At 43.0% G+C, this 18,150-nt stretch overlaps 1 pseudogene; it reads left to right on the plus strand.

The window, feature by feature from the left end:
* The first annotated feature begins 1,030 nt into the window (after positions 1-1,030).
* Positions 1,031-1,952, plus strand: LOC124109424 (dihydrolipoyl dehydrogenase, mitochondrial-like; annotated as a pseudogene).
* Positions 1,953-18,150: the final 16,198 nt, after the last annotated feature.

The following is an 18,150-nucleotide window of genomic DNA, read 5'->3' on the forward strand; positions in this document are numbered from 1 at the left end:
ACAACATTTATAGGCTGTCTGGTGCTGTGAATTCTCTAGCCTACACGATGGAAGGCCGCGCAGGGTATCTACTGGGAAGCATGTTTACAGAAGTGAGTGGAAGGGGAAGAACTGGCTCTCTCAACCAGACCTTCCATAAATCTCAAGCATTGGGCCCAAAGCCTCAATAGGGGCATTTACACTTCAAAGAGGAGTAGTTAGATTCCTAGAGGTAGTTAATTAGGTTCACTGAAGCAGAGCTGACTAAAAGGGGAGGAAAACTTTCCCTTTCCCAGGCACTAGTTTTCTGAGACAGTGTTTTTATAGTTTATTTTACATCCAGGTCTGGTTTTGTCATCCATCACAATAACATTAGAAAATGTCAACTTTCTTGATCAATGGGTACTCAGTTATAGTTATGGGGTGAGAAATTATGGTGTGCTATTGCACAGTAGGAATATACATTTCAAAATGGAATATACATTTCAAAATGTCAGAAAAAAGGAGTTAGAGTATTTTCATCCTAAAGAAATGATACAATGGCCGGGTGCATGCCTGTAATACCAGAAGCTCTGGAGGTTAACATAGGAAAATTGCAAGTTTAAAGCCATCCTCAGCAATGCTGAGGCGCTAAGCAACTCAGTAAGACCCTGTCTCTAAATAAAATACAAAATAGGGCTGGGGATGTGGCTCAGTAGTCGAATGCCCCTGAGTTCAATCCCCAGTACCCCCCCAAAAAAGAAAGAAATCATAAATGCTTGAGGAGACAGACATGTTTAGGCTAATTTAAACATTACACAGTATATTACTAGTACCTCATAAATACACACCATTTTTACATTTTTATGTATCAATTAAAAATAAATTTAGGTGGGTATGGAGGCACACACCTATAATCCCAGCAGTTTGGGAGGCTGAGACAGGAGAATCGCAAGTTCAAAGCTAGGCTCAGCAATGGTGAGGCACTAAGCAACTCAGTACAAATAGGTTGGGATGTGGCTCAGTGGCCAAGTGCCCCTGAGTTCAGTCCCCAATACTACCACCCCCCAAAAAAATCACAGAAATGATGGTTGTTATCGGTGCAGGGATAATTGGTTTAGAATTGGATTCCACTTGGCAAGGACTAAGCACAGATGTGACAGCAGTTGAATTTTTGGGTCATGTTGGTAGAAAGTCAGAATTGATATGAAAAATTGATAAAATTTTTCATATTTTAGGTATCTAAAAACATTCAAAGAATCCTTCAAAACCAAGGGATTAAGTTTAAGTTGAATATAAAGGTTACTTGTGTTACCAAAAAAGTCATATGGAAAAATTATGTTTCTATTGAAGCTGCTTCTGGTGGTAAAGCTGAAGTTACCACTTTTGTGTACTCTTGGTTTGCATTGGTAAACAACTCTTTCCTCTGAATTTGGGACTAGAAGAGATTGGTTTGAAACAGATCCCAGAGGAAAAATTCCAGTCCATAACAGATTCCAAACAAAAATTCCAAATGTCTATGCTATTGGTGATATGGTTGCTGGTCCCATGCTGGCTCACAAAGCAGAGGATGAAGGCATTATGAGTGTTAAAGGAATGGCTGGGGTGCTGTGTACACTGACTACAATTGTGTGCCATTGCTGATTTACAGACACCCCAAAGTTGCATGGGGCAAATCAAAAGAGCAGTTGGAGAAAGAGGGTATCGAGTACAAAGTCGGAAAATTTCCCTTTGCTGCTAACAGCAGAGCTAAGACAAATGTTGACACAGATGGCATGATGAAGATTCTTAAGCAGAAATCAATGAACCAAATACTGGGAGCACATATTCTAGGACCAGGTGCTGGAGAAATGGTAAATGAAGCTGCTTTGGCTTTGGAATATGAAGCCTCCTGTGAAGATACAGCTAGAGTCTGCCATGTGCATCCAACCTTATTAGAAGCTCTTAGAGAAGCAAATCTGGCTGCATCATTTCGCAAATCAATCAAATTTTAAATTAGAAGATATATTTTCTGAAATCTCCTGGAAGTTTGTATGTTTGTTTGTTTGGTTTGTACTGGGGATTGAACTCAGGGCCACTCGACCACTGAGCCACATCACCGGCCCTATTTTGTATTTTATTTAGAGATAGGATCTCATTGAGTTTCTCAGTGCCTCAGCATTGCTGAGGCTGGCTTTGAACTTGAAATCCTCCTGCCTCAGCCTCCTGAACCACTGGGATTACAGGTGTGCGCCACCACGCCCAGCATTCCTGGAAGCTTTTATAGAAGTCACAAGATATGCTCACAGTTTCATCAATTTCTATAACTGAATTATGAAACTTTTGGAAGGTATTTAATAGACTTGGACAGAATGGAATAATCTATATTCTCAAATATCTTGTTTCAGAGCATTAACGTGCAGGACAAAAAGCTACTAATAGTAGCATCCTGCAAAGTTTTCATCAACCCATATTTTCATGCTACTTATAAAAAAAAAGGCTCAACCTCATTGAATTAATGTTAGGTGGCTTTTATCTGATTCAGTAAAGTTGAATTTACTGGAGCTGGAGTATGATATATCAACAGTTGTGTATGGGGAGGCAGCCAGTGCCTCGTTAGGGGGTTTCTTCTTCCTGCCAAGGAGGGTGTAAGCCACCTGAGAAATTAAAGTCTAGAACAATGAGTGAAGAACAAAAGACAAAGTCAAAATTAGGTTTAAAAAATTGGAGCACCTGATAGATCCAATCCATGCAAGAGCTGAAACTAGACAATTAGAAAATGGCTCCCGTGGTTTATTTAAGGGGATACATCAAAGGCAGGGGTAAGGTTTTGGGGGTGGAGTCTTGCTCCTAGATGTCTTGCAGGCAACAGGTTGATGGCATCTTGGCAAGTCACACCCATGTCTGAGAGGCTGTGCAACTATAGCAGGTCACCCCATCTCCAGTGCTGTGTGGGACATGGCAGAGCAGAATAGAAATTCATAATGCTAGTGTGGTCCACATACAGCCCAAGGATGGCTCGCGACAGTTGCTTTGTTTGAAAGAAAGTGATCAAGTTATTCTAAATTTGGTTTTCATATTGGAAACAAATCAGTTATTAGAACAAGATTCAAATATGTATGAACTGACTTATATGAATAAAGAGACCATTTCTTTCATTTAAAACTCCTAAATTCTTGCAATTTAGAGATAGAATTTATGTATTTAAGAAGTTTTTATCTTTTATTGATTTTATTTTTTTAAATACACAACAGCAGTGGAATGCATTACAATTCTTATTACACATATAGAGCACAATTTTTCATATCTCTGCATATAAAGTATGTTCATGCCAAATTATGCCTTTATACATGTACTTTTTTTTGCATTACAATTCTTAATACACATATATATATACCACAATTTTTCATATCTCTGTATATAAAGTATGTTGACACCCAATTCGAGTCTTCATACATGTACTTTGTATAATGATGTCCATCATATTCCACCATTCTTGCTAATCCCATGCCCCCTCCCTTTTCCTCCCACCCCTCTTCCCTATCTAGAATTCATCTAATCCTCCTATGCTCCCCCTCCCTACCCCATTATGAATCAGCCCCCTTATATCACAGAAAACATTTGGCATTTGTTTTGGGGGGGATTGGCTAACTTCACTTAGCATTATCTTCTCCAATGCCATCCATTTGCCTGCAAATGCCAGGATTTTATTTAAGAAGTTTTTAAAGGTTCCATTGAGGTCTACAAATAGTTACACAGCTACTCACCAGTTTCATCTACTTGAAACTTAAATATTAAATGGAGACTCAAATGTATTATAGCAAGAAATGAAGATATGAAAATAAATGTCTTTTTTTGTTTGTTTGTTTTGTTTTATTTTTAATTTTTTATTGTGGGTTGTTCAAAACATTACAAATTTCTTGACATATCATATTCCACACTTTGATTCAAGTGGGTTATGAACTCCCACCTTCACCCCATACACAGATTGCAGAATCACATCAGTTACACATCCATTGATTTACATATTGCCATACTAGTGTCTGTTGTGCTCCGCTGCCTTTCCCATCCTCCCCCCTCCCCCCTCCCCACCTCTCCCCTCCCCTCCCCTCCTCTCTCTCTACCCCCTCCACTGTATAACCCTGAGGGTCTCCTTCCATTACCATGCAATTTCCCTTCTCTCTCCCTTTCCCTCCCACCTCTCATCCCTGTTAAATGTTAATCTTCTTCTCCTGCTCTTCGTCCCTACTCTGATCTTAGTTACTCTCCTTATATCAAAGAAGACATTTGGCATTTGTTTTTTAGGGATTGGCTAGCTTCACTTAGCATAATCTGCTCTAATGCCATCTGAAAATAAATGTCTTAATGTTAAAAAATAAATGTTTTGATAAATAACAAGTGGAGAATGGAAAATTGCAATTAATAAATACAGAAGCATTGTGAGAAGCCAGGTGTGGTGGTGCACACATGTAATCCCCACTACTTGAGAGGCTGAGGCAAGTGGATCACAAGTTTGAGGCCAGCCTCTGCAAATTACTAAGAATAAAAACTAAAACAAAAAAGCTAAGGATACAACTCAGTCGCAAAACATCCCTGGGTTCAATCCCAGTGCAAAAAAAAAAAAAAAAGTAATTTGAAAAATAGAATATTTAAGTAAACACCACAGTAATAATTGCTCCAAGCAAGATCCAGCAATGTATGCTAAAATAGTGGGTGAATGTTTAATAAAAAGCAAGATATTTGCATTGCCTCAAAGTATCTTCACCAAAGTAACTACTAAGTGTTAAGTGCAGGGCAGGCTGAACGAATGTTAACTGCAGGACACTGGACACTCAACCCCCCATCTATCTGGTTCTTTATCACCTGTTTGCCTCAAGTCCGAAGGCTCAAACCGCGCTCCTTAAAGACTGAATGCTTCACCTCCCTGCTCAAAGCTAAACACTCAACCCCCCCTTATGCCAACAAGGCAGCTTGCAAACCCAGAGACCCTATTAGATTTAGGCAGCACAGCAGAATGGCTATAAAATCCTTCTCCTGCTGAGCTCTCTCTCTCTCTTTTCTCCTCTTTCTCACTGCTGCAATAAAGATCTCTCGGTTGTTCTGAGTGTTATGGCCACTTTCTTTTCATCTGGTGCCAAAACCCAGGAAAAGGGTTAAAACCCACTTTTGGGTCCCTCTTGCTTCAGAAGTGCCACTTACTGGATGGACCTGAACCCATTTTCTCGACCGCCTGAACTACATCCACCACCGGCCTTCGATTGGTGAGTTTCCCCTTCCTGGAGTCCTAAACCCAATGGTGGGGTAGGGAGGACTTGACCATTGATCATCTAGCAAACCACTTTGCCCACCTATGGGGAGGAAAACACCCCACCACAGCCTTCAAGGCCACAGTGGCCCTCAGGGACTCCCTCCACGGGCAGATTCAACTCTTGGGTCCAAAATTATTTCCCTTCTCCTTCCCCGGCATAGACTTTATAGGTCACCCTCAAAGGACTGTGTAACCTCAGGGAACACATAACAGAGAACTGAAGATCACACCCCACCCAGACCTTCACGGTCCTGGTGGCCCTCATAAAGTCCTCTCACCTTTAAGACTCAGCCTCTAGAGATAGGCTTACCCTCCCCCCACCTCCTCGCTCAGGCCCTGGGAGTCTCTGGCCCCTCCAGAAGGGGTCCCGAAAAGCCTTGGCCAAGGTCTCCCACAGCTCCGCCCTGTCCGGGACGAGAGCCTCAACTGTCAGGGTACGGTAACGACCAATCTTTGCAGCTAGAACCTGCCACTAGGCACTGCCTGATTGGAGCTCTAGCAGGGATGCCCCTTTCGCCAATAAATCAGTTCCTTCCCCCTCCCTTATACTATGTTTGCGGCTCCTTTCCGCCCCTATCTTATACTACGTTTGCAACATGGGTAATGCATACTCTCTGCTGGTCAACTCTCCCTTACAATGCCTTTTAGACAACCTCAAAACCCTCTCCTCGACACCAGTTATTAAACCCCCCCAAAATTGATCAAATATAGCACCCAGGCTTGGCCAACTTATCCCCTAAACAACTAAAATAAATGGCCCCCATCTGGGTCTTTAGATCCCTCTATTCTAAGGGATCTTTACAATTACTGTGAGCATTCAAAAAATGGGTAGAGATCCCTTATGTCCAAGCTTTCTTCTTACTGTAATCCAATCCTGCTCTCTGCACCTCTTACAAACCTCTACAAATTCTTTTAGCTTGCAAACCAACCCCCCCCAACCACCAATCCCCAACCTTCTCCTCCTCTGGACTCATATTTGACCCTGCTGATGAACCTCCACCCTATTGGCCGGCTCCAATAGGTCCTCACCCTCAGCCTTCTGCCCCAGCCCCTCCACCGTCACTCCCGCCTCAACAACCTGCTTTCTCCTCTTCAATTACTAGATCAAAAGCCCAAACCACCTCCCTTCCTCAGAGCGTTGCCCCCTTGCGTGAGGTAGCAGGTACTGAAGGTAATGTCCAAGTGCATGTTCCTTCTCTATAGCTGACCTTTCCCGAACTGAAAAACAACTAGACTCATATACTACCAACCCAGTCCTATATACTAAAAAATTCCAACATTTAACACAGGCCTACAGCCTCACCTTCCATGATGTCTATATGATCCTCTCCAATACTTTACTTCCTGAGGAGAGGAGATGGGTTTGGGAACAGGCTTGCACTCATGCAGATGGGATCCATCAGACCAATCCAGCACATCCCATTGGGCCCCAAGCAGTCCCAGACCAAGATCCCCTCTGGGATTACAACACCAACAATGGCATTACAGACATCATTTCACCACTTGTATTCTAGCAGGCCTAAAAAGGGCAGCCCAGAAAGCAGTCAATTTTGAGAAACTTTAGGAAATTACCCAAGATAAACATGAAAACCCATCAGCCTTTCTAGACCGCCTAACTAAGGCTCTCCTGCAATACACTAATTTGGACCCAGACCTCTGATGGCCAACAGTTATTGATGGCTTATTTCTTTGCCCAAAGTTTTCCTGATATTCAGATCAAACTTAAAAAATTAAAACGGGGTCCCTCACTCCCCAGACCCCAGATTATTGCTACTGCTTTTAAGGTCTATCATAACAGAGATGAAAAGGCTAAATACCTAAAGTGCCAAATGCTGGCTCAGGCCTTCCGTGGGCCTTCCCAAAACTCATCTCCTACGCTGAGAGACCATCCCCCAGGTCAGAGCCCCCTGGAGCCTGCTTTAAGTGTGGACAAGAGGACATTGGAGCACAGAGCCTGCCCCAAAGGCCACCTACCAGACCATGCCCAAAATGTTCCACGATGGGCCACTGGGCTTCGGACTGTCCCACTACTCGAAAGGGTGCCCAGACAGGCCCTAGACCCCATGATCTCATAGGACTGGCCATTGACAATTGATGGGGCCTCAAGACTCCTGTCCCAACAAGTCCAATCTCCATGCTAGAACCCAAGGTCCAAATGACGGTTGATGGTCACAAAATCCTTTTTTTAATAGATACTTGAGCAACATTCTCGGTCCTACAGGAGTTTTTGGGACCCTTACTTCCCTCTCAGTCCCCTATTGTTGGGGTAGGTGGACAAACAATATATCCCAGAACCACCCAACCCCTACCCTGCTTACTTTCAGGCTGCCCATTCTCACACTCCTTCCTGGTGATGCCCCAATGCCCTGTTCCCCTTTTGGGCAGAGATATTCTATCCAAGTTTAAGGCCATGATTTCCTTTCCACTGTTTTCACCTTTTCCCTCCCTTCAATTATAGCTATGGCTGCCCTACAGGCTATGCCAAATCATTTCCTTCCACTTCCACAGATCAAGTTAACCCATTAGTCTGGGTCACCGAGACTCCATCCTTGGCTCAATGCCCCCCAACTGAGATCCACTTAAAAAACATCCATCACATTCCAAACAAGCTTCAATATCCCCTCCCGATGTCCAATCAAAAGGGGCTACAACTCATCATTTCCAGCCTTCTCAAAAAGGGTTTTCTTAGGCCCACCCACACATTCACCATATAATACTCCCATTCTTGCAGTCAAGAAACCCAATGGGACTTACTGCTTGGTCCAGGATCTTCGTCTCGTGAACGAGGCAGTCAAACCTATCCACCCACTAGTCCCAAACCCATATACTCTCCTGTCCCTTATTCCAGCCTCAACTTCCTATTTTTCTGTTATAGACTTAAAGGATTCCTTTTTCACCATTCCTTTGGCCCCACTTTCCCAAGACCTCTTTGTCTTTACCTGGACAGATCCAGATACTCAACAATCCCAACAATTAATATGAACTGTCCTCCCTCAAGGCTTTAGAGACAGGCCACACATTTTTAGTCAGATATTGTCTGCCTATCTAAAGGGCCTCAACCTCCCTCTTTCAACTCTCCTCCAATATGTAGAAGACTTACTCCTCTGCAGTCCCTCCCTCAATATTTCAAAGACTGATACCAACACATTTCTTAACGTTCTGGAAAACAAGTGTCTCCCCAAAAAGTACAATTATCATAACCCCAGGTCACCTACCTTGGAGTCCAACTCTTCCAAGATTCCAAGGCAATCATTCTAGATGGAAAGGCTCTAATTCATGACTACCCCATCCCAAAAACTAAGGAGGAAATCTTATCCTTTCTGGGTCTAGCAGGATATTTTAGGACTTGGATTCCCAACTTCTCACTCCTGGCCAAACCACTATACGAAATGGCCAAGGCAGATAAACAGGAGCTCCTCCCCTTGTCACCTAAATCTCATTTTCTCTCCATGATCCCTCCATTTCCACCAGCCCTACATCTCCCGGATATCCAACAAATCTTTATTCTTTATGTTCATGAAAAAAACAGGCTTAGCCCTTGGAGTGTTGGGTCAGAATAAAGGGCCCACCTTCGCTACTGTTGCTTACTTTTCCAGACAACTGGATCCGACTGTTAGGAGGCAGGCTCCATGCCTGTGTGCTCTAGCTGCAGCACACATTTTACTACAGGAGACAAAAACCTGACTTTCGGAGCATGAACTATTATTATTTCCCCTCGCACTCTAGAGCATCTTCATACTTACAAAGGCTTACATACCCTTCCCGGCTTGCTGCATCCTTTCCCTTCTGGTCTCATTCCTCCATGATCCCTCCATTTCCTTTAAGGCCTGCCCACCCTTAAAACCAGCCACTCTTCTTCCCAAGACTGAAACATCTCCCTCACACCACTGCCTCGAAATACTCGAAAACCTTATGCCCTGCCCCACTCATATCCATGAAGGGCCTTTGCCCGACCTAATGCCACTTACACTTGGTTTACTGTCTGCTAAGAGCCATAGCCAAGTAATATGATGCATGGCATTTTTGGTTGAAAGGTGACGCCAGCAAGCCATTGAGATGATATGATTATGTTAAGATCTGCATTCATATGGATATTGGACTCCTGCTGTCCACCTCGGCCTGCTACAAGACTCCTGGAGAGTTCCCATTGGTTGGGGAAGTGCGGTAGGAGGGAATTCCGGAGGAGGGACTTCCTGTTGGGGTCCGGCAATTTTCCCGGGAGCGGGAGCCTACGGGGCATTGCGGCAGTTTCAAAATAAAGTTTGTTCCTGCTGAGTGGCTTGTGATTTTGTGCCCAGCCAGACTGCGGCAACTGTCGGCAGCGTCTTCACACTAGATGGCCATCACCATGCAGGATAGGCTATTATCTCCCTGACTGACCCAAAATTTTTGGCACAAAATTTTCTACAACGGAGGCAATCCCTGCCTCTGCACACCACCAACCAGCAAGCTGAATTAACAGCCAGCCGTCACTAGGGCATTCCATCTGGCAGCTGACCATTCCCTATATTTATACACAGACTCTAAATATGTTTATCACTTAATCCTCTCCCACTCTGCCATATGGAAAGAGAGAGGACTCCTTATAACTAGGGGCTCCTAGTCACCAATGCTAAGCTCATCACTGATCTTAGAGCCTCACTCCTTCCCACTAAAATCGGAATCACACACTAACTCCCAAAGCCTCAAAGCTTTTACAAGCTCATTTCTCACACTCAGCCCCAATGATGTCCACTTTCCGCAACAGCTAACTTCTAACTGCTCCATCTGTAAAAGAACAAATCCTCAAACCCTTTTGAAACCTGGAACCTTCCCCACACATCAAGCTCGGGGCCACATTCCAGCAGCTGATTGGCAGCTAGATTTCACCAACATGCTACCGGTCCGCAAACTCAAATATCTACTAGTTCTAGTAGATACTTTCTCAGAATGGGTTGAAGCCTTTGCTACTTATGATATGCCCCTCAACTCAACTGCCCCCATTACCATGTCTCTTGCAAATTCTCATTTCTACAAAACAGCCTCAGTAGGACCCTATCTCTGCTTTCTATCGTATCAGACCCAAGATTACTGCAAATGGTGGCCAGACACTTATGAAGGCTGTCCTTACTTGTCATGTAAAATCCATCATTATGACAGGAGATTAGAAACCAGTATGTTCCATATGGTACCTGAGGAGACTTGGCAAGAGGCCAGAGCACAGGGCAGATGGCAAAAATACTATTTGGCACTAAAAATCTATGATCCAGCTCACCCACGATGGGCCTCAGGAGTCACGGGCGCTGCTTTTTGGGCAAACTACCAGGCCAAACCCTTTGGATATTTATGAATAGGGAGAAGCATAGTAGCACAGGCCCCATCCAGGTCAACAATCTTAACCTCAGACATATGGCACTCTGAAAAGGTCCTAACTAGGCAGATAGAGGAACTCCAAGGTCCCTCCTCCTCAGACCCCTCCAAACCCCGTTCTCAGATCCATACTTGGATCAAAATCATCCAAGACACACTGTCACTTCTAAACACAACAGTCCCCACCCTAAATCCCCAAAACTGTTTTCTTTGTGCCTCCCTGGAAAGGTCCCTCCTAGCTGCAGTCCCCCTTAACTTCTCCTCATATGATCTTTCCTCCACCGGCATTAAAATGCAACCTGCCTCAAATATCCCTTTGTGGGAATCCACACCCAGTAACACCAATTCCTCTTCCTTGCCCCGATGGCTCTGCATTAGCACTTCATCACACACCCAACTCGACAGATGCTCACATTACACGATTGCTTCCACAAATAAATACACAAACCCTGGAGACTTTCTTTGGTGTAACGGAACCTTAAATGATTCACATCTCTGACAATATAACCACTCCCTGTTTCATTGTCCAAGTACTTTATATAGCACCACAGAGTTTGAACTCTTACTCACTCACCCTAATTCCCCATGCAGCAAGCCAATTTTGATAGGAATCTCCATAGCAGTGGCTGGAGTATCAGGAGAAGCTATAGGGCACTCTACCTGGACTAAAGATGACCTTCACAAAAAGCTTCAAGCAGCTCTCAATGCTACAGCAGAGTCACTCTTCTCCAGAGACAGATCACCTCACTGGCTCAGGTGGTTCTCCAAAACCCACGACCTCTAGACTTATTGACAGCTGGAAAGGGAGGTACTTGCCTTTTTATAAGGGAGGAATGCTGCTATTATGTGAATGAATCAGGCCTAGTAGAACAGAATGTTAACAAACTCACTGACCTTGCAATCCAACTGACTAAAACTATTTCCCAAACTATTTTTCTGGGATTTTTTCAAAATCCCTTTTTCACGTGGCTCCTGCCCCTCCTAGGCCCACTTAGAGGCATACTGCTCTTCTGCACCTTCCTCTCATGCATAATAAGTTCCTCTAAAATCAGACGAACACAATTTCTAACCGTACCTTTAACCAGCTTATTCTCAGGGACTACCAACTGCTTCATGACCTAGATGACTCCAACTCCTCTCCGAAGTCCTCACCCAGTGTTGACAATGAGAAAACAACGGCCAATGGACAACGCGAGACAATGTACCCAGAGAACCTCTTAGCCTGTCATCCCAGATTTTTGAGCCTTTATGCCCTTTTGAGCCTCCTCATGGCCCTTGGCCTCTTCTCTGTTAGTCCCCCATCATGGAACTCCTGCCCCAAACTGACGTTTGCTTTAATCCTCATTCTGTTTTTGCTCGCTCTGACCCTCTTCAGTTGCTGGTGACGCCATGTGGAGCCAACGCTTTCAATACTTCCCTAGAGTCCCTATGACAGAACCAGTGGCTGATACCAAGGATCTCCTTCACTCAGGAATAGTTTGATGCCATTGACAACTTATGGCTTCAAGGAACCCTGCCGAGATAACTGTCTATAGCCACTGGGTACTATCCCTAGCTGTCCTGGCATTCCCAGGCCTGCCCAAGAACATTTCTCCACTCTCCCAGGCAGGTCCCACACCACCCCCTCTCTCAGAAGGAAGTAGCCATACAAAATTGCTCCACCCCCCACATCATTTAGAAAAATAAAAAGGAAGGAATGTTAGGTGCAGGGCAGACTGAACGAATGTTAGCTGCAGGATAACCTGAGCACTCAAACCCCCATCTGTCTGGTTTTTTATCGCCTGTTTGCCTCAAGTCCAAAAGCTCAGCACCCCCTTAAAGGCTAAATGCTTCACCCCCTTATGCCAACAAGGCAGCTTGCAAACCCAGAGACCCTATTAGATTTAGGCAGCACAGCAGAAGGACTATAAAAACCTTCTCCTGCAGGGTTCTCTCTCTCTCTCTTTTCTCCTTTTTCTCACTGCTGCAATAAAGATCTCTTGGTTGCTCTGAGTGTTGTGGTCACTTTCTTTTCACTAAGTACTATGTTTTTGGCACCTTTGTCAAGGGTTAGATGACTATAGATGTGTGGGTTTGTCTCTGTGCCTTCTATTCTGTACCATTGGTCTATATGCATTCGATATATATATATATGTGTGTGTGTGTGTGTGTGTGTGTGTGTGTGTGTTAGATGGGCACAATACCTTTATTTTATTTTTTATGTGGTGCGGAGCATCAAACCCAGTGCCTCACACATTCGAGGCAAGCACCCTATGGCTGAGCCACAACCCCAGCCCCATGTCTGTTTTATGTCACTACCATGCAGGCATTTTACGACAGCTCTATAGCATATTTTGAAGTCAGGTATTGTGATACCTCCAGCATTGAATTTTTGGCTTAAAATTGCTTTGACTAGTCTGGGTTTTTCTATTCTTCCAAATCAATTTTCTAGTTCTTCAAAGAATTTCATTGGTATTTTGATGGGGATTGTATTGAATATTTACATTGCTTTTGGTAGAATGGCATTTTAACAATATTATAACTGCCTTTCCATAAACATAGCAGGTCTTTCCATCTTCTGAGGTCTTCTTCAATTTCTTCGTTCAGCATTCAATAGTTTTATTGTAGAGGTCTTTTACCACTATGGTTAGATTTATTCCTAGGTTTTGTTTTGTTTTTGAGGCTATTGTGACTGGAATTGTTTTCCTAATTTCTTTCTCAGCAGATTCATTGTTGGTATACAAGAAAGCCATTGATTTTTGTATGTTGATTTTGTAACCTGCTACTTTGCCAAATTTGTTAACTCATGATCCACTTTGAGTGAACAGAATATGAAAAGGAAAAATTATAACATGATTGTAAGAAACCTGGCAGACACCAAGTGCTCAAAGTTAAATCATCAATAATATGGACACACTGAAGTAATGTACCTCCTGATATGATCCCAACAAAGGTGTATCATCTCTTTTTCCTCCTGATTTGTTTTTCTCAAAATTCCATAACTTCACTCTAATCATGAGAAATAAACAAATTCAAATTGAGGGACATTGTATAAAATGTACCCTTTGAAACTGCCAAATTCATGAAAGACAAAGAAAAACTAAGAACTGACAGAGGTTTGAGAAAACTGAGAACTAAATGCCACATTTAGCATTCTGGATTGGGCCATATAGAAAAAAAAAGCCACTGGGAAAATAGGATGAATCTGAATAAAGCCTATCATTTAGTTAATAGCATCATTCCAATGTTAATTTCTTAATTTTTGTTTTGTTTTTGTGGTAAGGGGAATTGAACCCAAGGGCACATTACCACTGAGCTACATCCCCAGCCCTTTTTTATTTTTTATTTTGAGACAAGAGTTTCACTAAGTTGCTCAGGCTGGCCTCAAACTTGCAATCCTCCTTTCTCAGCCTCCCAAGTTTCTTGGATTACAAACCTACCTGTACCATGGTTATGTAAGATGCTAACTTTAGGGGAAATAAAATGAGGTGTATGCAGGAACTTTCTGTACTACTGCTATAGTTTGGATCTTAAATGCTGTGCAAAGGCTGTATTAAAGACTTGGTCCTCAGGGTGGTGCTATTGGAAGGTGGTAGAAGCTTTAAGAGGCGGAGCATTCACCAGTCAGGTTCAATTCTTGGTGCCAAAAAAAATAAAAATAAAAGGAAGTGGGATCTAATTGGAGGTCTTTAGGTCACTGAGGGTGTACTATCAGACTGGACAATGGGGTCCAGCCTCTTCTCTCTCTTGCTCCCTAACCATGAGGGGAACAGATTTGCCCCAGATACACTCCCCCCCATTAAGGGTGGCCTCTCCCAAAGCAACAGGGCTGACTGATCATGGACTGAAATCTCTAAAAATTTGAGTCAAAATAATATTTTCTCTGTAAAAGTCAAATATCTCAGGTATTTGTCATCATAACAGAAAGCTGACTAGTACAACTACCTTTGAAGCTTTTCTCTAAATCTAAAATGACTTCAAAATAAAATGTTAAAAAGAAGTTTGTTGTGTGGTTACCATATTAAAGTCCCTTGTTTGGTTGCAAGAGAGAGAAAACCAACTTAGAGAGGACAAGAACAATCAAGATCTAGGCATGGTGGTACAGGCCTGTAGTCCCAGCTACTCAGGAGTCTGAGGTAAGAGGATCACTTTGAAGACAGGAATTCAAAAGCAGCCATGGCAACATAATGATACCCATTGAAAAAACAAACAGAAGGAGAAAATTAGAGAAATTATAGAAGGAAGGAAGTTATAGAAGAGTTGAACAAAAACAAACTCTGGATCTTAAAAACATCTGTATCTAGGGATGCAAATGGCATTGGGGTTCCAGGTTTACCTTCTACATCTTTGATATTTCCTATTTGGTGTTACTCTCTTTGACCTCAAAATATCTTCTTCATAAGTGTGAAAAATAGCTTCCAATGGCTAGTGGATTTTACATCTTGTACCATCAGAGAGTGCTGAGAGCCATTGCCAAGTAGGCATGACGCATGGCAATTTCTTCATCAGCCTACCCCATGTTGCTTAGAGGAAGGACTCTCCATTGTGGAACCAGATCATTTGCAGTGACTTTGCATGAAAGGTGACCTTGCTCAAGGACCAGGGCGGATCCAGGTTTAGGGCGTATCTTGCTGCCTCAGGCACGCCCGCTCCTTGAGTTCCTCTTGAGTTCTCCTGGGATTCAGAGAGTATTTTGGGATACAGAGCCCAGTGGAGGTGTGGATTTGCCCAGAACGTGTTTGTAGAGTGCCAGTGTGAGTTCGGGAATAAAGAATTGCTGTTTGAATCTACAAGGCTGTGAGTGGCTCGTGATTTTGTGCCCAGCCAGACTGCAGCATTTGGTGGCCCGTACGCGGAACGTCTGAAACTTGGAGGTAAGTGAAATTGCTTGCCCCTGAGGGAAGGTGAGAGAATGGGTGACCATTTCAAAAAACAATGTGTTCTTGTTTTGATTTATTTTGTTTTTGTTTCAAGCTGCCTATCCCTAGAAATTTCTCAGGCAAACTGGGAAAAATGGTTGGCTAAAAGTTTGAAGTTTGTCGGCCCGGAGGAAGAGAAAATGATACAACGATTTTTTATTCCATTTTTGTTTCATTCAGTTTCGGTTTTGTTTTGTGTTATCTTATTGGGTTGCATTATCTTTATAGTAGATTAGAAATTAGTAAAAAACAAACCGAAAAGGTGTTAAGTAAATTGTTGGAGTTTCAGACCATGGAGAAAGACATTTTAGATCAAGCAAAAGAGAAGGTCTCTCGAGCTAGTCAGACAGAGGAAGAAAATTTAAAGGAAAAGGGGTTATTAGGAAAAAGGCTACAACAGGAGGCTGTTACTAACTCCGTTTTATCACCAGAGGGTGTAATTCAACCAACAGCCCCACCTATGGAGACAGCTGAGTGGCCCTCAAACCCCGTAGTTGATAAATGGGATCCTGAGACAGGACCTCAAAGATTAGCATGCCCTGTACTTGAACAGGTAGGAGGGCAGCGAATTCACTGTGCTTTAGATTTTAAAACAGTGAAGCAGATAAAGGAGGCTGTAACAACCTATGGTCTCCAAGCACCCTTCACGGTAAGCATGGTCGAGTCCATTACTAACTTGGACATGACGCCAGCAGATTGGGCTAGCATGTGTAAATCTGTGCTAAATGGAGGAAAATATTTGTTATGGAAGGTTGCCAATGAGGAATTTTGCACGGAGACAGTAGGCGAAATGCAGCAGCCCGTTACCCTCAAAGAAATTTAGATATGTTGTTAGGAAAAGGACCTAGTGAGGGTCAACGGCAACAAATTGAATATGATCCTGCTATATATGCACAAATTGCTGCAGACGCAGTTAGGGCATGGAAGACTTTACAAGGACATGGAGATTTACAAGGTCAGCTATCTAAGGTAATACAGGGAACTAATGAACCTTACGCTGAATTTGTAGATATGCCTATTCAAACAGCTTCCAGAATTTTTGGGGATACAGAACAGGCAATGCCATTAATAAAACAACTGGCTTATGACCAAGCAAATCGTTGCTGCAGAGAGGTCATTAGACCATGGAGACATGAAGATTTAAACACATATATTAAATTATGTAGAGACATTAATGAACAAGGGCAAGTCTTGGCAGCTGCAGTACAACAGGCTTTAGATGCCAGGCCAAAAAAATGCTACAATTGTGAACAAACAGGACATTTTAAAAGGAGTTGCCCCATAGGAGGAGGGTTTAACAAAACTAGGTATCAAAGGAATAGAATACCGGGTATTTGCCCACGATGCCATAGAGGGAGACATTGGGCTAATGAATGCTGTTCTCAAACCACCATAGAGGGTACTCCCTTATCAAACAACAGACAAGGACCAGGTATTTACCCATGATATCGTGGAGAAAGGCATCAGGCTCCATTGCCAAAAAACGGACTGGGGGACCCAATGCTCCGGGGCCCACAACCACAAATATACGGAGCAGTGGAGGAACCCAGCAACACCATCAGGGTAGTGCCCAGGACACATTGTCCATTAAATCCCTTATCAGACAAACCCAAGGGAGCGCAGGGTTGGACATCTGCGCCTCTGCCAGAGCAGTACTAACTCCAGAGATGGGAGTTCAAATCTATCACACAGGAGTAAAAGGACCTCTTCCCCAAGGAACAGTAGGCTTATTATTGGGACGTAGTTCATCTATACTAAAAGGAACTATGATAAGTCCTGGGGTAATTGATCCCGATTATGTAGGTGAAATAAAAATTATAGCTAGTTCTCCAAGAGGTATATCAGTAATTTCACCAGGAGATAGAATAGCACAGTTGTTAATAATACCTAGCCTACATGATAAATTCTCTAGTTGTAGTGTAGAAAGAGGTTCCAGGGGATTAGGCTCCACAGGTGTAGATTGGGCTATGCTGTCTTTAAATTTAGATTCTTGCCCAATGCTAAAACTAAATATTCAAGGACATGAGTTTAATGGACTACTGGACACAGGTGCTGACCTTAGCATCATATCTCATCAAGTATGGCCAAAACATTGGCCATTACAACAAGCCACTCAAATGCTTCGAGGCCTAGGAGTGGCGACTAATCCCCATAGAAGTGCAATGATATTAGATTGGAAGGATCCTGAAGGATGTGAAGGAACTATACAGCCATATGTACTGGATCATCTTCCTATAAATTTATGGGGACGAGATGTCCTAGATCAATTAGGTTTGACGTTAACAAATAACATCAATCCTAATGCGCCCACTACTAGGGCTAGACAATGTTTTAGGAAAGAAAAAAGATTAGGAGAACAAGAACAAGGTATAGCAGCACCAATACAAATAGATCAAGGAACAGAGAGACATGGGTTGGATTTTCAGAAAGGGCCACTGAGACAATCAAAATTACTTGGAGATCAGAAAGACCAGTGTGGGTTCCTCAGTGGCCCCTGACTAAAGAAAAGATATAAGTAGCCCATGATCTGGTCAAACAACAATTAGCGGAAGGACATATACAACCTTCCGTATCTCCCCATAATACTCCCATTTTTGTCATCAAAAAGAAATCTGGTAAATGGAGATTATTGCAAGATTTAAGAGCCATTAATAATGA

The sequence above is a fragment of the Marmota monax genome, unplaced genomic scaffold, assembly GCF_021218885.2.
Source record: "Marmota monax isolate L192 unplaced genomic scaffold, Marmota_monax_Labrador192_F-V1.1 WCK01_AAM20220418_F8-fsc00196, whole genome shotgun sequence".
NCBI lineage: Eukaryota > Metazoa > Chordata > Mammalia > Rodentia > Sciuridae > Marmota > Marmota monax.